Genomic DNA, 19,407 nt, shown 5'->3' with positions numbered 1-19,407 from the left:
CGATGGCGTCTTCCTCTTCTGCTCTCTCCTGCTCGGTGTGTTTCATGTTTAGCTATTTCTCTGCCTCCTTTAGTGATAATGGTACGTGTATTAAATGTAGTTTATACGCAGGGTTGGAGGCGAGTTTTAGAGGGATAGATGGTCGGCTCCGCACCATGGCTAGTCAGCGGTTAGCAAGTGTAGCTGTTAGCAAGCCCCCTATAGTCGGTGCGGGTCGACCAGTGGTATCTCCTGTTAGCCGTCCCCCGGCGGGACCCGAGCAGCCGGGAGACTGGGTGACTGTCCGAAAGAAGTGTTATCAGAAGCCCACGGTTCACCACCAACCGCTTGCTGTTTCTAACATATTCTCCCCACTCAATGACACACCAGCTGAGAAGCCAACTCTGGTTATCGGTAGCTCAAGTTTGAGATACGTTCATTTTGAGACACCAGCGACGACAGTCACGTGCATTCCGGGGGCCAGAGCGGGCGACATAGAAGCACATTTGAAACTGCTGGCTAAGGCTAAACGGAAATACAGTAAGATTGTTATTCACGTCGGCGGTAATGACACGCGATTGCGTCAATCGGAGTGTACTAAAGTTAATGTGGAGTCGGTGTGTACATTTGCCGAAACAATGTCGGACTCCGTAGTTTTCTCTGGTCCTCTGCCAAATCTTTTGAATGATGACATGTTTAGCCGCATGTCATCATTCCGTCGCTGGCTCTCACGGTGGTGTCCAGATAATGATGTGGGCTTCGTAGACAATTGGCAGACTTTCTGGGGAAGGCCTGGTCTGATTAGGAGTGACGGCATCCATCCTACTTTGGCTGGAGCAGATCTCATATCCAATAATATTACAGTCTATTAGTGGACCTAATCCATGACAACCCAGAGTTGAGACCAGGACAAAGAGTTGCAGTCTTACACACTTCTCTGTGCTTCTTTCCGGGCAGTCACCCACTCAAATCCCCATAGTGACTGTGTCTGCCCCACGACCACTGAAACTAATCAAGTCTATGGTTAACAGAAGAGGAGTTATACATGAAAACCTAATTAAAATAAACACCACCGCTGCAAAAGTGCAACTAAATCAAAAAATTAAATGTGGGCTCTTAAACATCAGATCTTTATCAACGAAAGCTTGATTGGTAAATGATTTAATATCAGATAATAAGATTGATTTATTTTGTCTCACTGAAACCTGGCTGAGACATGAAGAATATGTCAGTCTAAATGAATCCACTCCACCTGGTCATATTAATACTCACATTCCTCGAGGTACTGGCCGAGGAGGTGGAGTTGCGGCCATATTTGACTCAAACCTCTTGATCAATCCTAAGCCTAAACTAAAATATAACTCTTTTGAAAGCCTTGTTCTTACGCTCTCAAACCCAACATGGAAAACAATAAAGCCAGTTTTATTTGTTACTGTGTACCGCCCTCCTGGTCCGTATTCTGAATTTCTATCTGAATTCTCAGAATTTTTATCAAATTTAGTCCTTAAAACAGATAAAGTAATTATTGTAGGTGACTTTAATATTCATGTGGATGTTGATAGTGACAGCCTTAATAATGCATTTATCTCAATATTAGATTCAATTGGGTTCAGTCAAAATGTACATGAACCAACTCACTGTTTAAACCACACTCTGGACCTTGTTCTGGGATATGGTGTTGAAATTGAAAGTTTATCAGTGTGTCCACATAATCCTCTTTTATCAGACCATTTTTTAATAACTTTTGAAGTCCTGTTACTGGACTACAAACCAGTAGGCAAAATATCCTACGCTCGATGTTTATCTGAAAGTGCTGTGACTAAATTTAAGGAAGTGATTCCATCAGCACTTAATACAATACCAGAAGTCGATATCAATATACTGGAGGACTCCAATGCTAACTTTAGTCCCTCCCAAATTAATCATCTTGTTGATAGCGCTGCAGCCTCACTGCGAATAACACTCGACTCTGCCGCTCCTCTAAAGAAGAAGAACATAAAACAGAAAAAGAAAGCTCCATGGCTTAATTTACAAATCCGCAAACTAAAACAAAAGTCGAGAAATCTTGAAAGTAAATGGCGTTCCACTAAATTGGAAGAATCTCGTTTAGTCTGGTTAGATCATCTTAAAACGTATAAGAAGGCTCTCCGTAATGCCAGAGCAGCTTATTACTCTTCCTTAATAGAAGAAAATAAGAACAACCCCAGGTTTCTTTTCAGCACTGTAGCCAGGCTGACAGAGAGCCACAGCTCTACAGAGCCTTCTATTCCTATATCTCTCAGTAGTGACGACTTTATGAGTTTCTTTAACGATAAAATTATAATTATTAGAGACAAAATTAATCTCCTCCTGACCTCAATTGGTAATGACTTAACTTCAACTGTTGGAATTTTAAAAACATCTGTAACTCCTGAAATATATCTAGACTGTTTTACTCCAATCAACCTTAACCAACTAACTTCAACAATCTCATCGTCTAAGCCATCAACCTGTCTTTTGGACCCGATTCCAACTAAACTGTTTAAAGAAGTTTTACCCTTAATTAACACTTCGTTATTAAATATGATCAACCTGTCTATTATCTGGCTACGTACCAAAATCCTTTAAAGTAGCTGTAATAAAACCACTTCTTAAAAAGCCTGGTCTTGATCCAGAGGTTTTAGCCAACTATAGGCCGATATCTAACCTACCCTTTCTCGCTAAAATCCTTGAGAAAGCAGTCGCAAAACAGTTGTGTGACTTTTTACATAATAATAGTTTATTTGAGGTTTTTCAATCTGGATTTAGATTTCATCATAGCACAGAGACGGCACTGGTGAAAGTTACCAATGACCTTCTATTGGCATCAGACAAAGGACTTGTCTCTGTTCTTGTCTTGTTAGACCTCAGTGCTGCTTTTGACACTGTTGATCATGACATTCTACTACAGAGACTGGAACATTGTGTTGGCATAAAAGGAACCGCACTAAGCTGGTTCAAATCCTATTTATCTGAGCGATCTCAATTTGTACTTGTTAACGATAAATCCTCCATGACAGCCAAAGTCAGTCTTGGAGTTCCGCAGGGTTCTGTACTTGGACCGATTCTATTCACCTTATATATGCTTCCTTTGGGCAATATTATAAGGAACCACTCTATAAACTTTCATTGTTATGCGGATGATACCCAATTATATCTATCAATTAAACCAGATGAAACCAATCAATTGGCTAACTTCAAGCATGCCTTAAGGACATAAAAACTTGGATGTCTAGCAACTTTTTGATGTTAAACACAGACAAAACTGAAGTTATTATACTTGGCCCTAAACGCCTCCGAAACGCATTTTCTAATGACATAGAAGCTCTGGATGGCATTAACTTGGCCTCCAGCACCACTGTAAGGAATCTTGGCGTCATCTTTGATCAAGATCTGTCGTTTAACTCCCACATAAAACAAATATCAAGGACTGCCTTCTTTCATCTACGTAACATTGCAAAAATAAGACACATCCTGTCTCAAAATGATGCAGAAAAACTAGTCCATGCATTTGTTACTTCAAGGCTGGATTACTGCAACTCATTGTTATCAGGTTGTCTCAAAAAGTCGCTTAAGACTCTTCAGTTGATCCAAAATGCAGCGGCACGTGTATTGACTAGAACAAGGAAACGGGATCATATTACTCCTGTATTAGCTGCTCTGCACTGGCTCCCGGTAAAATACAGAATAGAATTCAAAATCCTTCTCCTGACTTACAAATCAATTAAAGGTCAGGCTCCAGCATATCTTAAAGATCTCATAGTACCTTATAAACCAACTAGAGCATTACGCTCCCAGACTGCAGGGTTACTTGTGGTTCCTAGAGTCTCTAAGAGTACAATGGGAGCCAGAGCCTTCAGCTATCAAGCTCCTCTCCAGTGGAACCAGCTTCCAGTTTGTGTTCGGGAGGCAGTTGCTCAAATTGAGACTGAAATTCAAGACATGAAATTCAGACCTTAACATCCGAGATAAGGACAAGCAACGGAATAGAATACATACGTAACATTACACGACAGAACATGCATTTTGCAAAAAAACTTGTTGCCTCAAGTGGAGGAGACCCAAAACTCATTAGTTGCATGTGCAAGTAAAGTGTAAGTGTAACAACTCGATGTAACTGTGCCAAAGTCCATCACAAGGTTTTTGTCTCTTCCAGTAGGCTGGGTCCTGAAGGCGGGACGTGTGGGCGACAGAGCGGCCTCAGGACATTGAGGAATTGTTCATTTACCCTTATGATGTCATCAGTTATCTCTGCTTTGGGTTGGAGACTACACATTTATGGGGACTGACCATCGTTCTGACGGTCCGATATTCCGAAACCCCAATAGTCCAAAAAATGAAATAAAAGAGTAGCACAATTATTATGCAGAATGATTTCGTACTGTGGAGAAGGCACAATCCGCCACCCTCTTCTGTTTGGTACAGTGAGAGTGTGTATTTTCAGAGCAATGGGGCCCCAATGTTTCGGGACAACGGGCCGTTGGTACAAGGGGAAGCCACCAAATATGTAACAGAAAGCCTGTGCTTCACAATGGGTGAAAGATGTAGGTTTTTACCAGGCATAGAAGGTCTAATAAAATATGCTTTTGAGTTGCATTATGGGAAATGTAGGATTCTAAATGGCAGTCTCTTGTGAGAAACCCAACTTTAAAGAGCAATACCAAATCCTTTTATCTGAATCAGAGTACCAGTTTGTTTTTCTTATACAGCCAAAATATTACTTATTTATTTTTGCTTTGAAATATATACTACTACACAGTACAGTACAGTACACACCTTACAATACCCAACACTGAACATTCTGCCTCCTTGCTCCATCCATATCGAGTCTGAGAGTTCAGCAAATAGTCACTGTGGGTGTTCTGTATGCTCCATCTAGTGGTTGAATGAAGTGTTTGAATTAAAGTGCTACAACATCAAGAGACACGTCTACTTACTGATTTTCCTTTTGGGCTTGTGTAACATTAATAGATCTGCCAAAAGGGTGAAACATGGTGCAAGGGTTCACCAGGAGGACACACGCTCACTTTGTATGTGTCAGATTAATGTTTTTTGAACATAGGAAGTTTGAATGATCTGTGGCTGTATCGGCTCCATATTTATAATACAGCGGGCAGAACATGTTTGTATGCTGTGAAAAATAAGGGAAGGATCACAAATCCGGTGCTCCTGATACATGGGTAGACATAATTGCAGACAATTGTTGTTGTTAACATTTGTGGCTATTATTAATGACAAAGTATATCTCTTTAATTGCCCTGCACGCTCAAGGTAAACCCACAAAGGGTCATTTAAACTGATTAGAGCTCTTCTCAGGACCGTGTTTGATTGGTATTTCCCTCATTCTCGTCGCCCACCTTCACTTTAAGCAGAGGTCTAATCAGTCAGAATAACTGCAAACACTTGTGAGGACGAGCAGGGCCTTGAAGCATTTTTCTTTGTCAACTATACGCTTGAACGTCCATATGTTGGTTTTGTGTAGTATGCTCAAAATGGAAATTGAAGGATAGTCGATGCACAAACAGTCCACTTAACCCCACAGTTACCCACTATGATGATCCTGTATGTGGTATAGCCCATGGTCATTGAAGTCATTTCTAACCCTAGTTGACAAGCTGAAAAGGGAGAGTTTCTGCATGTGTAAGATGAATCCTGGCTTCAATGATAATATCAATTGTTCACCTTTTTATGAACTGAATCAGGTGTGGATTCACAATCCCATTTTCTTACAATATTATGTAAAGTTATTTTAGTTTTCCCCTTTTGTTTCTTGGACGTTGTTTTACATGTAAAAAAATATATATATAGAGTATATATAGTTATGTCCATGGTCATATTTATGGGATTATGAGGGAACATGGATGGGTGTGAGAGCATGCAAGTAGAGGTTTATTGGAATGAGGAGACAATTGGTCCAGCGGATGACGGCTCCTTTATCTTCCAACACTTGTTCCTGAGCTTACTTTTTATGTAGTCTCTAAGAATTTTTAATTACAGTTCTTGATTTGGAATTGAAATATTATAGAATTTTAATTTAAAATTGCAATTATTTTACTGGGAATTCTGATTCTGATTCAAATCAGAGGGAAATTGATACCTTTGGTCCGTTTTGTTTGGTTTCACGGTGCACAAATTAAAGCGGAACCAAATAAAAAGTGGAATAAATCTTTCTTATTATATGACATTTGTACACACAGAAATCAACATCTGCAGATAAAACACTAACCAAGCAACATGGAGCAGAACACGCCTCAGATACGTTTGGTGATACTGGCAGTAAATCCTGTTTTGGATTCGGTACACTCAGTACATTTCAGCTTTGTATCCCATACTATGACAGGACCACAATATTTTAAACATGTAATCTAAAAACTAAAAACTGAGAAACCATTCCATTCCTGTAGTCCTTCACTGAAATCTATTGTCATGGTTGTAGTCAACAGACACACCAAATGAAACTTCAGAGTTTATTTGGGTACCACATATTCTTAAGAGGTTACATTTGAAATTTAAAGAATACATTATAGACTACATTCTTCAGTAATAAACGGGGCTGACACTCACCAGTTTTGTTTGAGATTTTAAATAGTTTTATTATCTATTCTGAGCAAATCCTTTTGGGTGATGTGGACTATACCTGCTGGGACATTATTGCACCTTGTTACCATAATGAATCTCGCACCTACAAACGAGAGCACCTGCTGTATTAGTAGTATTGTGACAGACTTTGTGATATCGGCAAATATCGTATGGATGTAAAAAGCATCTGTATAAAAATCGTATTGCGATAAAATTTGGGATTTACTGTTTAAGTTGTTGTTTGTTGTTTTGAAAAGCTAACAAATATGGATTGAAGCAGAATATTTCATTAGATACGGAGAGACAGGAGCGCAGCGCAACTTGCTGTAGCCTACATGTGTGCGTGTTTGAGAGAGAGAGAGAGAGAGAGAGAGAGAGGGAAAGAGAAGGTGGACTATTGCACACAATGTTTCTGTAAGTTATTAAAAATAATACCCATGTATCCAACCCAGTGAAAGACTTTGACCTGAGGACAATGAGCCATCCTTCGAATGTTATATCCATTAAATATTTGTCTTCTATCCATCTTTTAACATAAACAATATTTTCGTATTATTAAGTGAAGTGAGCACCTTAATTCAAATACGACTGTGTATCTCAACTTGTGCTGTCTGTGTTCTGTTTAAAGATGGCTATAAAATCAGGTTTGTTCAGTGTTGTGCAGTTTGAACCAAATATGGCGTATGCATAAGTCTATGTGAAAATACTGTGAAAAGTCACAACAATTTGTACAGACAATAACCTGTTTATTTTGGCAAGCCATTTAAGCATTTTTTTTATTATTTGTTATTTTATCTATGCGAGAGAATTAAGGATTTATTTTCAGCCCTGCACATGTATGTTATGGTGTGCGTGTGTGTGTGTGTGTGTGTGTGCCATGAGCAGGAAATCCTGTGGAACATTTCACAGACAGCTATCCATTTCCTTCCTCCCAAGAGCACCAACATATCCATCAGTAAACTGTCGCTCTTTTTGTCAACTTTAGGCTGGACGGCGAAGGCATCGAGTTTGTACTTCCTACATAATACCCAAAATGCAATTCACTCCAAACTAATTTATCAAGCTTATTTCACACCTGATGTTTTTTACGTGCCTCCTATTGATTTTTAAATGTTCTTATCTTGAAGCAAATATTAAACTAATAACTTTTCAAACATGATACATACTTAAGTTATATATTGATTATCAAAGGATAAATAATCACAAGATAACAAATAATTGAAACAGTCCAACATATTAACATTATAATCCATTCTCTCTGCAGTACCAGTTATAGACAGCAGGACACATAGTTCTATCACTGTTTCCCAATACACACAGTGTTTTCAGTGAACATTCAGTGGGTTCCTGTTTCTAATGTGTTACAGTTCATCTCAGTTTATCTGACTGAATCACTGATTGCAGACACAACAGCCAGAGCATAATCTGCTAAAGTCACAGGATGGTTGATATTTCCCCGTTCTGTCTCCAGAGTAGTACGGATCTAAGATTTTATCTGAAGAGGCAGTTAAATCATCGCCACTGCAGGCAGTTCGGGATGAGGGTTCACATGCTGCTTGAGAGTGAGCACCCACACAAATAAAGCTGCAATCTATCTTTTTGCTGTACACTGAAGCTCTTGTGAAGTAAATAAACTCCTGATTGTATTGTGTCACATTTAATGATTATCACATGTACTCGTCCACCTCAATCAAAATGTATTATTGCATAACATGTATTTCTGCACAAATGTATAATGAGCACTATATTAGTTATGAATGTGAAGCACTGTAGGTTCTCTTCAAAGAGTTTCAAGTCTACCTCCATCTCGTCACAACAAGACTGCCCACCAAGGGGCATAACCGCGCCAACATAGACCAATGAGGAACGACGACACCCTTCTGTAGAGAATATAGCAAAATGTTTATGATGTTTTTGTGCCACTTTCACTTTTACCAACAGACAGCTAACTGGCTCTTTGATTCGGACTGTGGACTTGGTGTGTGAAAGTGTCCTCGGCTGAGGGTATTTTTGAAATGCTGTCATCATCACTTTAAATAAATAAGTATCTTGATCAACTAGAAGTTTACTGGATTCATTTGAAAGACAATCACAGCGCCCGTTGGGCTTCAAAACCCAACAAAACCTGGTGACCCCGACTGCGATGATCTGAAAGTTCTGGACACGAGGGCGACTGGAAGAGAAGCCAGAGGAGAGCGTTCAACGATATTTACAACAGGCCTGACAAACGATAAGGTGAGCAAACCTGTTTTAAACGAAATTGCATTAGTTTACTGTAGAATAATAGTACTTGTAAGTATCAAAGAACACACTCTGAACGCTGTCTCATAAAATATACTATCCATGCTAAGTTTGCATATGATAAGTTTGCATATGATAAGTTTGCATATGACATGAAACTGTGCACAGAAAAGGTTTTAAAAGTGACACCGGTGTAAGAAATAAGGTTTTCGAGTAGCGCTCGATTTAATAGTGTAAGTTAAAATATCAAGTCTTTGGGAGAAAGCGCAGTCTGAGCGACTGGTGGGAGTCTGTGGAGGAACAGACCAAAGCGGCCTGTTCTGGCTGAAAAGAGAGAGCCTTAACAGTGAATATTTTGATGTGACTGCGTGGTGGAGGTTGACGAATTCCCCATTGTCTCACTATATATTTATTCATCTTCCGTAGACGACCATAGACACATAATTAAAGTAAGTAAAGCATTTTGAAGTGGTTTAAAAAGATCGCGGAATTCGGCTGTGTGAGAGAAGAGTGAGCTTCTTTTAGCGGGGGCTATAAAAACCCTACCCATCCAACGATAACGGCATAAAACGAGTATCAATGCAGTGTGGTTTGGAAACTATATGTTGATGAGTTGAATGAATGAATGTTGATAAGCAATGTTGTTTGTAAGTGAATGAATTGAGGCGTTAAAGTCAAGCAAGGAGGGACCAGAGTATGAAGAAGATAAAACTGATGAGGATGAAGAAGAATTTGAACAAGCTGGAAGAAGCTCAAGGAATTCGGAAAGGAGTCTCAGCACGATTTCCCCAGAAGAAAAGAGTGACTTCAAGACATACTTTGTAGAAGGACGACTGAAGATGAAAGAACAGTCAATTTCGACTAGAACCAGAAATAAGATGGAAGAGCAAAGAGCAGCACAACAGATGCCACTCATGGCAACACCAGGAGGACAAATGATATACCACGCTTGGAGTCATCGTGATTTGGAGAGTTTGGCGGCCAAATTGTCTCCCCTCACCTCAGGAGGACAGAAATGGATTAATGAATTTGAGAAATACACAGCAGGAGGCCGTGTGTGTGTGGGAGATTTGAGGACTCTCATGGGCAGACTGGAAGGAAAAAGAGGATGCTAGACATGGATCTCACCGCTGGATGCAATAACGAGGACGATGAAAAATCCTTCAATCCTCACAGGAATTATTACAGGGATGCTATGAGAGACGCTTTTCCCACCACCCGCAGCATAACAGCAGTGACAGGCCTAAAGAAAAGAAATGATGAAGAAATGCATGCTTTCCTGAAAAGAAAGTCTGGTTAGACAGCACTGGAGAAAGACATGACTCCTCTGCATCAGCTACCATGTTGTGGAGAAATGCAGTGATAAAGGCCCTATCTGCTCATGTCCAAAACTGTCTGAAGAGTGTGGTGGGACTAGACACAATGCCCAATGCACTTTGGAGAGAGCACCTTGTGCATCATGACGATCAACACAGGCAAACAGAAGTGCAGAAGGAAGAAGAACATCTGACAATCACCAGAAGATTGGCAAAGGCTCAAATGGCTGAGAAAGACACTGAGGCTTCAAGAAATAAGAAAGATAAGAGACAGATGTTAATGGGACAGTACGATGCTGAAGAATTCCCAGAAACAACAATACAGACTCATACTGTCACGGACGTCAGGACTCAGAGATGGAATTGACAATAGTTTATTAGGCTCAGCCAGCGAGCAGATGGAAACACCATACAGACAGGGGAGGGGTGAACACAAGGATCAGGAACTCAGGAATACTCAGGCTCTAAGCACTGGAAAATAAGGAGACTGGCGTAAAAGCACAGTGAACTAAAAAGAACAAAACAGGGAGCGTCAAAACAAGGTACACGAGTCGAACTCGGAACAAACGAGAACCAACGGAGCAAACAGAAAACGGTACGATACCGGGATCAGGCAGACAGACGAGCAAAAAGGCAGAAGGCAGGAAAATCGCGTTGCAGAATCTGGGGAGGAAGTCCATGGGGTTTAGTCCACTTTGTACGAGGCCAGATGCGGAGTGAAGGGAGTGAGGAGACTTTATGCTGTGAACACAGGTGCTGGCAATCAGTATTCCGGTGATTGTGGATGCAGTGCAGGTGAGTGAGTGGAGACAGAGGGGGGCGTGGCAGGTGCGAGTTCAGGCACAGACGTGACACATACACAGCAACAAGTTCCTCAGAATGGACATCCATGGCAAGTACTAAACAGAGGAGCATGGAGAGGGGGTAACAACCGCTACAGAAATTATGAAAGAGCTCCGCCACAGGGATGCTTTAATTGTGGAAGCGCATCTCACTGGGTCAAAGATTGCCACCAGTATGGGCAACAAGGAGGAGGAAACTCCTACCAAGGAGGAGGAAACTCCTACCAAGGAAGAGGAGGATTCCCTAACAGTAGAGGAGGAGGATATCCCACCTATGGAAGAGGAGGAAAAGGACAGCAAGGTCCTGCAGGAGGAAGAGGACAGCAAAGTTTTGGTAGAGGAAGAGGAAGAAATCCTCCCAACACTCACCAAATGCCTCTCTCTGCATGGGAACATTCCCAGGAATGGGAGGAAGAAAGAAACATGACAAAGGAGCAAATAGAAGTCAAGGACATCTACGTGGGACCTCAAGGTGTAGCTGCATTCTGTGCTCTCACTAAAGAACAACTGCAATGGTATGCATTATCAGCTGAAGCAGTGCCACATATCACACTGGCATTGGCAGTAGGATCTGAAGCAAGGTCCCTAGGTCCCATGATAAAGAGAGCCTTGTCAATCAACTGGCTCCCAACCAATATTGCCTGCGTATGGAGAGCAGAAGATGAGACGATGTGGAAAATCACTCACCACAGTATGGATGTTGGCATCTTGGAAGAACAAGAATTGGAAAGAGACCATGGTAGAGAACACACCAACCATCCTGACACAGAAGAAACACTCAAAGATATCCCATCATATTTCTGGACAACTGGAGATTATGATGTAGGTTTTGTGCCTCATCATGAGGTCTCGGTGACTCTCAAAACAGAACAATCATCATGTTGGTTACCGCAATATAACCTAAAAAGAGAGCAGGTTGAAGGAATAGGAGCAACAATCAATGGACTCCTAGAAGCTGGCGTAATCAGACACTCAAACTCCATCTGGAACACACCCATTTTGCCAGTCCCAAAAAGCTGGCAACAAAGGCTGGAGAATGGTTCATGATCTAAGAAAAATCAACTACGGTGTCACAAAATATACCTGTTCCAGACCCATATGTGGCACTTCAAAATCTGAATCCTGAACACAAATACTTCACAGTCATAGATCTGGCTAATACTTTCTTTTGTCTACCATTGGACCCTGAAGTACAAGACATATTTTCTTTCACATATAAAGGACAGAAATACACCTACAACAGAATGCCACAAGGCTACAAAGACAGCCCAGGACAGTTCAATCAAGCTCTGAAAAAAGACTTAAGCAGCTTACAACTGCCACCAGGTGTAACTCTGATACAGTACGTTGATGATTTGCTGCTCGCAGGCACTAGTGCTGAATCCTGCCTGGAAGCCACAGCAAATCTCCTCACACTACTTGCAGAAGCAGGATACAAAGTCAAGAAAGAAAAAACTCAAGTTGCAAGAAGATCACTTTCTTGGGAAGACTCATTTCTACAAACAGCCTGACTCTAACCAATGCACAAAGAACCTCAATCCTATCACATGGAAAACCAAAGACAGTACAACACATGTTGGCATTTCTTAGATTGACGGGTTACAGTACGACTCATGTACCAGATTATGGAAATCTGACTCAACCACTCAGAGACATGCTCTCAGAAGCAGGAAACAGAAACCTCACTGCTGAGCTCATCTGGACTACAGAAGGCGAAGAAGCTTTCACTAAGACTAAACAAGCCTTGGGACAAGCTGCACATCTATGCTCCCCAGACTACAATGATGATTTTCATTTGGATGTTTCTGAAACAGGAGGGATGGTAAATGGAGTCCTGTTTCAGAAAAAAGGGGGAGAAAGACATATACTGATGTACCACAGCTCAAAATTGGACAATGTTGAACAAGGACAAACAGGTTGTGCAAGACACCTGGCTGCTCTAGCAAAGACAATTCAAAAAACTGCACTCGTGGTGATGTGCCACCCTCTCAAAGTAAACACTACACATGGTGTAGTAGCGTTTCTAAACTCACGTTCACTTTTTCTCCAGTCAGAAAAGTAAAGATAGAAGAAACACTAACTAAGCCCCACATCACATATGTGGCAGGGACAATCAACATGGCAACAGGACTGAATTCAGAAAACCAAGACCCACATAACTGTGCATTTGTCTCACAACAAGATCTTAAAATTAGATCAGATTTGGAAACCGAACCATTGAATAATCCAGATAAAATTCTATACAGTGATGGCTGCTGCTACAAAGGAGATGAAGGAAATGTAGCTTCCTATGCTGTAGTGCAACAAAGTGGAGAAAACACACAAACTTTGGAAGCACACATCATTCCACAGCCAGCCTCTGCACAACTTGCAGAAATAGTCGCGTTAACACAAGCATTGAAACACGGAGAAGGCCAGAGAATAAATGTATACACAGACTCTGCTTATGCATATGGCGCTGTCCATATTGACGGCCCCCAGTGGATGAGAAGAGGTTTCCTGACTTCATCCAAAAATCCTGTAAAACATGCTGAAGCATTAAGAGCCCTACTGAAAGCGGCACGGCTGCCATCATATGTTGTTATAATGAAATGCAAAGGTCATCAGAAAACTGATACAGCAGTGGCAAAAGGAAATGATGCAGCAGACAAGGCAGCTAAAGTAGCAGGCGGCTACACTCAGCAAATGATTTGTTTGAACAGTGAAAATCAAGAGCAACTCACTTTGGAGAGCATCAAAGAAATGCAAGCACAAGCAGGAGTCTATGAGCATAATCAATGGGCTCATAAGGGAGCCACCAAGACTGAAGGAATCTGGAGAGCTCATGATGGCAGACTCGTGGCACCAGCTAAACTATGTCACCTGTTGATCAAACAAGCCCATGGCCCCACGCATGTTGGAAAACTAAGAACAACAAGGGACATAGAGGTATAATGGTGGCACCCATTTATGAAAGAGATGGTTGAAAACTTTGTAACAGAATGTGATACCTATTGTAAATTTAGCAATAAAAGAACATACAAGTGTCCTATGGGTCGTTTTCCAGTGCCAGATGCACCATTCAAAGAGATATGTATTGACTATACAGACATGGGAGCAGAAAATGTGGTAAGAGGGTACAGATATGTTTTGGTAATGGTCGATCGTTTCACTAAGTGGATTGAAGCAATTCCCTGCAAAAAAGAAGATGCCAATTCTGTAATCAAATGGTTAAAAAATGAACTCATACCAAGGTATGGAGTTCCACGTTGCATATGATCAGATAATGGGACACACTTCACGAGCCATAAGCTTGAAGAAGTAGAAAAGTATTTTGGCATAACACACAAATTTGGGTCAGTATATCATCCGGCATCACAGGGTTTGGTAGAACGAGCTAATCAAACACTCAAAAGAAAACTTGCTAAAACATGTTATGGTAACAAGTTAAAGTGGGTAGATGCCCTACCTTTGGCACTCATGTCAATGAGATCCTCACAAAGCAGTCAAACACATTTGTCTCCACATGAACTGTTAACCGGTAGACCAATGCCTGGCCCTCCACGCGAAGGAGGGCACGGTCCTGTATTAGATCTATGGCAGATTGAGACAGATGAATATGTCAAGGCTTTGGCTAAAATCATCGAAGTTTTGTCTACACAGGTGGAAGCAGCAGCAGAAAAACCTGACGAACCACCAGAGACTCCTGTTGGACCAGGTGATTGGGTAAGCGTCAAGGTCCACAAAAGAAAGTGGTCTGAACCTAGGTGGACTGGACCGTGGGAGGTGACAGAACGTACTTCACACGCGCTCCGGGTAAAAGGTAAAACAGGAGCTAATTGGCACCACCTCACACATTGTGTACCTGCACTGGCGCCTTCTCGCTGTTTAGCAGAAGTTAGTCAAGATTTGAACCTGCTGGAACAAAACAGTACTGACTAATTGATTTGTGAATCTAGAATCAGCACCAGAGGATAAATTGTCCTTAGATTAATCTAAGTTTCACTTGTCACAATTATTTGTTTGTCCGTCTAAGTGAGCAGATATCAGATAAAACCAGTTAAAAATGCCACCAATAAAAGACAAAAAAGCGAAGGTAATAGTGTACCAGAAAATCTCTCTGTGGGGAGACCCTCGGATGATAGCTGGGTTAGCACTGCTCACAATTGTTATAGTGCTCCCCTTGACATGGTGGGAGTTTTGCCTGAGCGTAGGAAGTAAGGAACCAAGCAATAGAGTAGCTAATCTTTGCCCAAATGAAGCTTACTACACACCAGACAATCTGACAACTAAACAAATCCAAGATGTGACTGAACGATTCCCTAATGAGACTGCACCTCCTAACACCATACTAACGCGACGAGTGAGACGCATGAGACACATGAAAAACAACGAAGTCGTAGATATTAAGGAAGGTGGGATTACCGTTACAGTAGAGAGAGACAAGATCACCTCGTTTGAATTTGATGTAAACACCATGATGTCTGTTAACGGTGAAGAATGGAACACACATTGCGATTCCAACAAAGCCAAGTATCTGTGTACGCCTCCCTGTCATTATCCCAATGTGTTTGCATACTCAAACGGGGGATGGATTAATCTAGACCACCCCTTGGTTGAAAAATGGAGAATCATTAAACGAAGCCCATGTAAATGCGGTGAAAGTGAACCACCTAATCCTAATCCTGATCCAAGAACTCTGCCTGGTAATGGGCATCCGACAAATTGTAACCCTGTGGTCATCACAGTTTTCCACCCTGAACTCTCTGATTCTGGCCTGTACTATTTAGGGATATCAAAGAATCCCAAAGACCCACTGTTCATCTTTTGGTTGAAGGTAATAGAGCCAAGCTTAATCCCTCTTGAGAAAAAGACCCAGAAAACGTACACCGGACTATCAAGGAAGAAAATGAGTGTGAGTTATCTGAACATCACTAATCTTAAAGAAACAATGGCAGTGGAGACAGGATATCAGGACAGAAATGCATGGATGGATTGGGTGAGATACTCCGTTGAACAGAGTAGTCAAGCAAACTGTGTTGCATGCGCCGCTGCTAGACCTAGTTTAGCTACTATTCTATTTCCATTGAATCTGAGTAATGACCCAGCAGGTCTCCAGTGTATGTATGCTTTGTACACTCTTGTCAGTCCCGCAGGATGCACCTCTCTGGCCCTGTTGTATCCAGTGACCAGAATTGACTTCATTCCACCTCATTTTTCGGCCTATGAAGGCAATTATGAGTGTATCACCAAGACCAGTGGCGCAGGCACTCAGGTAGGACATTTGAAATGGTGTAATTCCACTCTAAGGGTTTCCCACGGAGGGATGTTGTTTGGAGCAAAGATGTCTGTCATGGAATTTGCCAGAGCTGACGTATGGTGGTACTGTGGTACAAACACTTTGTATCCAGCCCTACCGCCAGACTGGGTAGGTACCTGTGCATTGGTACAGTTGATAATGCCTACATCCTGCCAATCTCTGCTGAAGAACTCTCCGGTCTGTCTAGTGGGAATGAGCTCCTGAGTCGAGCTAAACGTTCTATTCCCAGTGGAAGTTTCAGCTCCTCAATTTACATGGACTCCATGGGAGTACCACGTGGTGTCCCTGACGAATTCAAAGCTAGAAATGAAATTGCAGCGGGTTTTGAGTCCATTTTCGTTCGAGTGACTGTCAACAAAAATGTAGCTTGGATTAATTACCTTTATTACAACCAGCAGAGATTCGTAAACAACACCGTAGATGCTTTCACTGGAGTGCATGAGCAATTAGGGATGACTAGCCTGATGTCATATCAGAACAGAATTGCATTAGACATGTTGTTGGCTGAAAAAGAGGGTGTCTGCAAGTTGTTTGGATCTATGTGTTGTACTTTCATCCCAAATAACACAGCCCCTGATGGATCCATTACCAGAGCCTTGGAAGGACTCAGCGCTCTCAGCAAAGAGCTAGCCTCAAACAGTAGGGTAGAGAATTACTTCACAAGCTCCATGGAGCGTTGGTTTGGTCAGTATAAGATGATGGTGTTGAGCATTCTGTTGATCGTACCGATAATGATAGGTATACTAATCCTGTGTGGATGTTGCTGCATCCCATGCATCCGCACCCTAACCACTAAGCTGATCACCACCGCCCTGACCAAAGAGAGAGCTGAAGCAGGTCAGTTTTTGATGCACGGAGAAGGCGAGTTCCTCTTAGATCATCTCACAGAGGAGGAACTACAAAGCCTGCAGGTAGATGCTTTCGTGTGAATAAATTCCACTAAATGATCACTCCTGCCATGCCTCAGCTACTGATTTTACTGTAGTTAGTCTCACACTGTAGGTACAGTCTAATACAGCTACCTCAGTCTTACATAGACATTGCAAGTTACCTATATTTACAGTCTTTTACTGATGTTCCAGGTATACTGAGATTTACTGTTTGTCTACTGTTTTTTATTGATGTTATAAGTGTACTGAAATTTACAGTCTTATACCAAAAGTGTTTTTATAAAAAATGAAGCTAAAAGGGATTTTTATACTGGAATAAAAGGTGAAGCTAAAAGTGATTTTTATACTAGAATACAAAGCTATTACTAAAGGTATTCTTTATTAAAGACAAAGCTGCTACTAAAGGTATTTTTTATCAAAGACAAAGCCACATTACCGAAGGTATTTTTTATTCTTATTTTTATAAGTCATTGTTCTCTAAATTCAGGTATGTTATTTGATTGAGGTATTCTCTATTTTATAGTCATTCTCTAATTCAGGTACGTTTTTGATTGAAATAAAAACCAAACAACTAAGAATGTATTATTTCATACCATATGCTGTATTCTTGCACCAATTGGTGCTTTATATTTACTGAATGATATACACACCATAAATGGTGTGTACGGAGGGAATTTGTGAAGTAAATAAACTCCTGATTGTATTGTGTCACATTTAATGATTATCACATGTACTCGTCCACCTCAATCAAAATGTATTATTCCACAACATGTATTTCTGCACAAATGTATAATGAGCACTATATTAGTTATGAATGTGAAGCACTGTAGGTTCTCTTCAAAGAGTTTCAGGTCTACCTCCATCTCGTCACAACAAGACTGCCCACCAAGGGGCATAACCGCGCCAACATGGACCAATGAGGGACGACGACACCCTTCTGTAGAGAATATAGCAAAATGTTTATGATGTTTTTGTGCCACTTTCACTTTTACCAACAGATAGCTAATTGGCTCTTTATTGATTCGGACTGTGGACTTGGTGTGTGAAAGTGTCCTCGGCTGAGGGTATTTTTGAAATGCTGTCATCATCACTTTAAATAAATAAGTATCTTGATCAACTAGAAGTTTACTGGATTCATTTGAAAGACAATCACAGCGCCCTTTGGGCTTCAAAACCCAACACTCTCCTCTGTGTTGTAGGTATATGAGAGGTGCAGAGGGACCCTGACTACAAGAACTCCTCATATCCAGAGTAAGGTGGGTGGGGAACACATCCACCTGCTTCAGCGTTTAACCTTCTTAGCTCATTAGAACAAATAAATAAACTCAATATGATCTTGTATCAATCATCAGAAAGCAAGTAAAATGAGACTCATAAAGGCTGACATGGTCTCATTTGATTATGGCAGTTAAAGATACTCCCGTGATTAAAGGGCCTACGAAATGATAAACATGAATTTCTACTGATGATAGTAAATGCTACCGGAAAAACCCGTAGAACAGTCCACCAGTATACACAGACAGCACGGCAGCACGGCAGACGTGGCGATGTCGGACTCTGGCTCGGATATTTCGACAGAATCGAGTGACAGTGAGTCGTCAATAGACTCGTTGCACCTTCAAGAAGAGGAGTTTATTGAAGAGGATGCCGGTGTCGTGGATTTAGATCATGCGGGCGAGTTTAACGTGGTGGAAACAGAGCAGCTCGTGACACAGTATTCAAGATGGAGACACAGACGGGAGCGAACATGCGGATGATGGTGACGGTGATCCTAGATTTGGCGGAGATCCTCTGCGGCAACAGAACACAAACAGGTATATACATTTGACTATAATTTATAGAACTTCCCAATAAATAATGAATACATCATAATAAATCGTAACATTATCCTTGATCGTAAATAGATCACAAGCTATCCTATATCGAGTTGATAGCTGTTATGAACCCGACTAGTTGCCCGCAAATTGCTCGATCGCTAAATATTCAATTATTTCTCTACTTAGACACATCGATGTCTGTAAAGCTTGATAACTTGATTCTTTCTCGAAGTTTCTGCGCTTGAGGTTCTATCGTTGAGTCTGATGTCAAACGTCATATATTACGAGCTGTATATAAAGCATTTAATAAGCTAACAAAACGCTGTTTTATAAAGTATAGTCTGCCTACTGACCGTCTTACGGCTGCCTATAGTAGCCGGAATACTTACCAGATGTTCATGGAAGTTACGATGTCGTAACTTTACA

Source organism: Cottoperca gobio, chromosome 23 (assembly GCF_900634415.1).
Source record: "Cottoperca gobio chromosome 23, fCotGob3.1, whole genome shotgun sequence".
NCBI lineage: Eukaryota > Metazoa > Chordata > Actinopteri > Perciformes > Bovichtidae > Cottoperca > Cottoperca gobio.
This window is presented reverse-complemented; position numbering follows the sequence as displayed.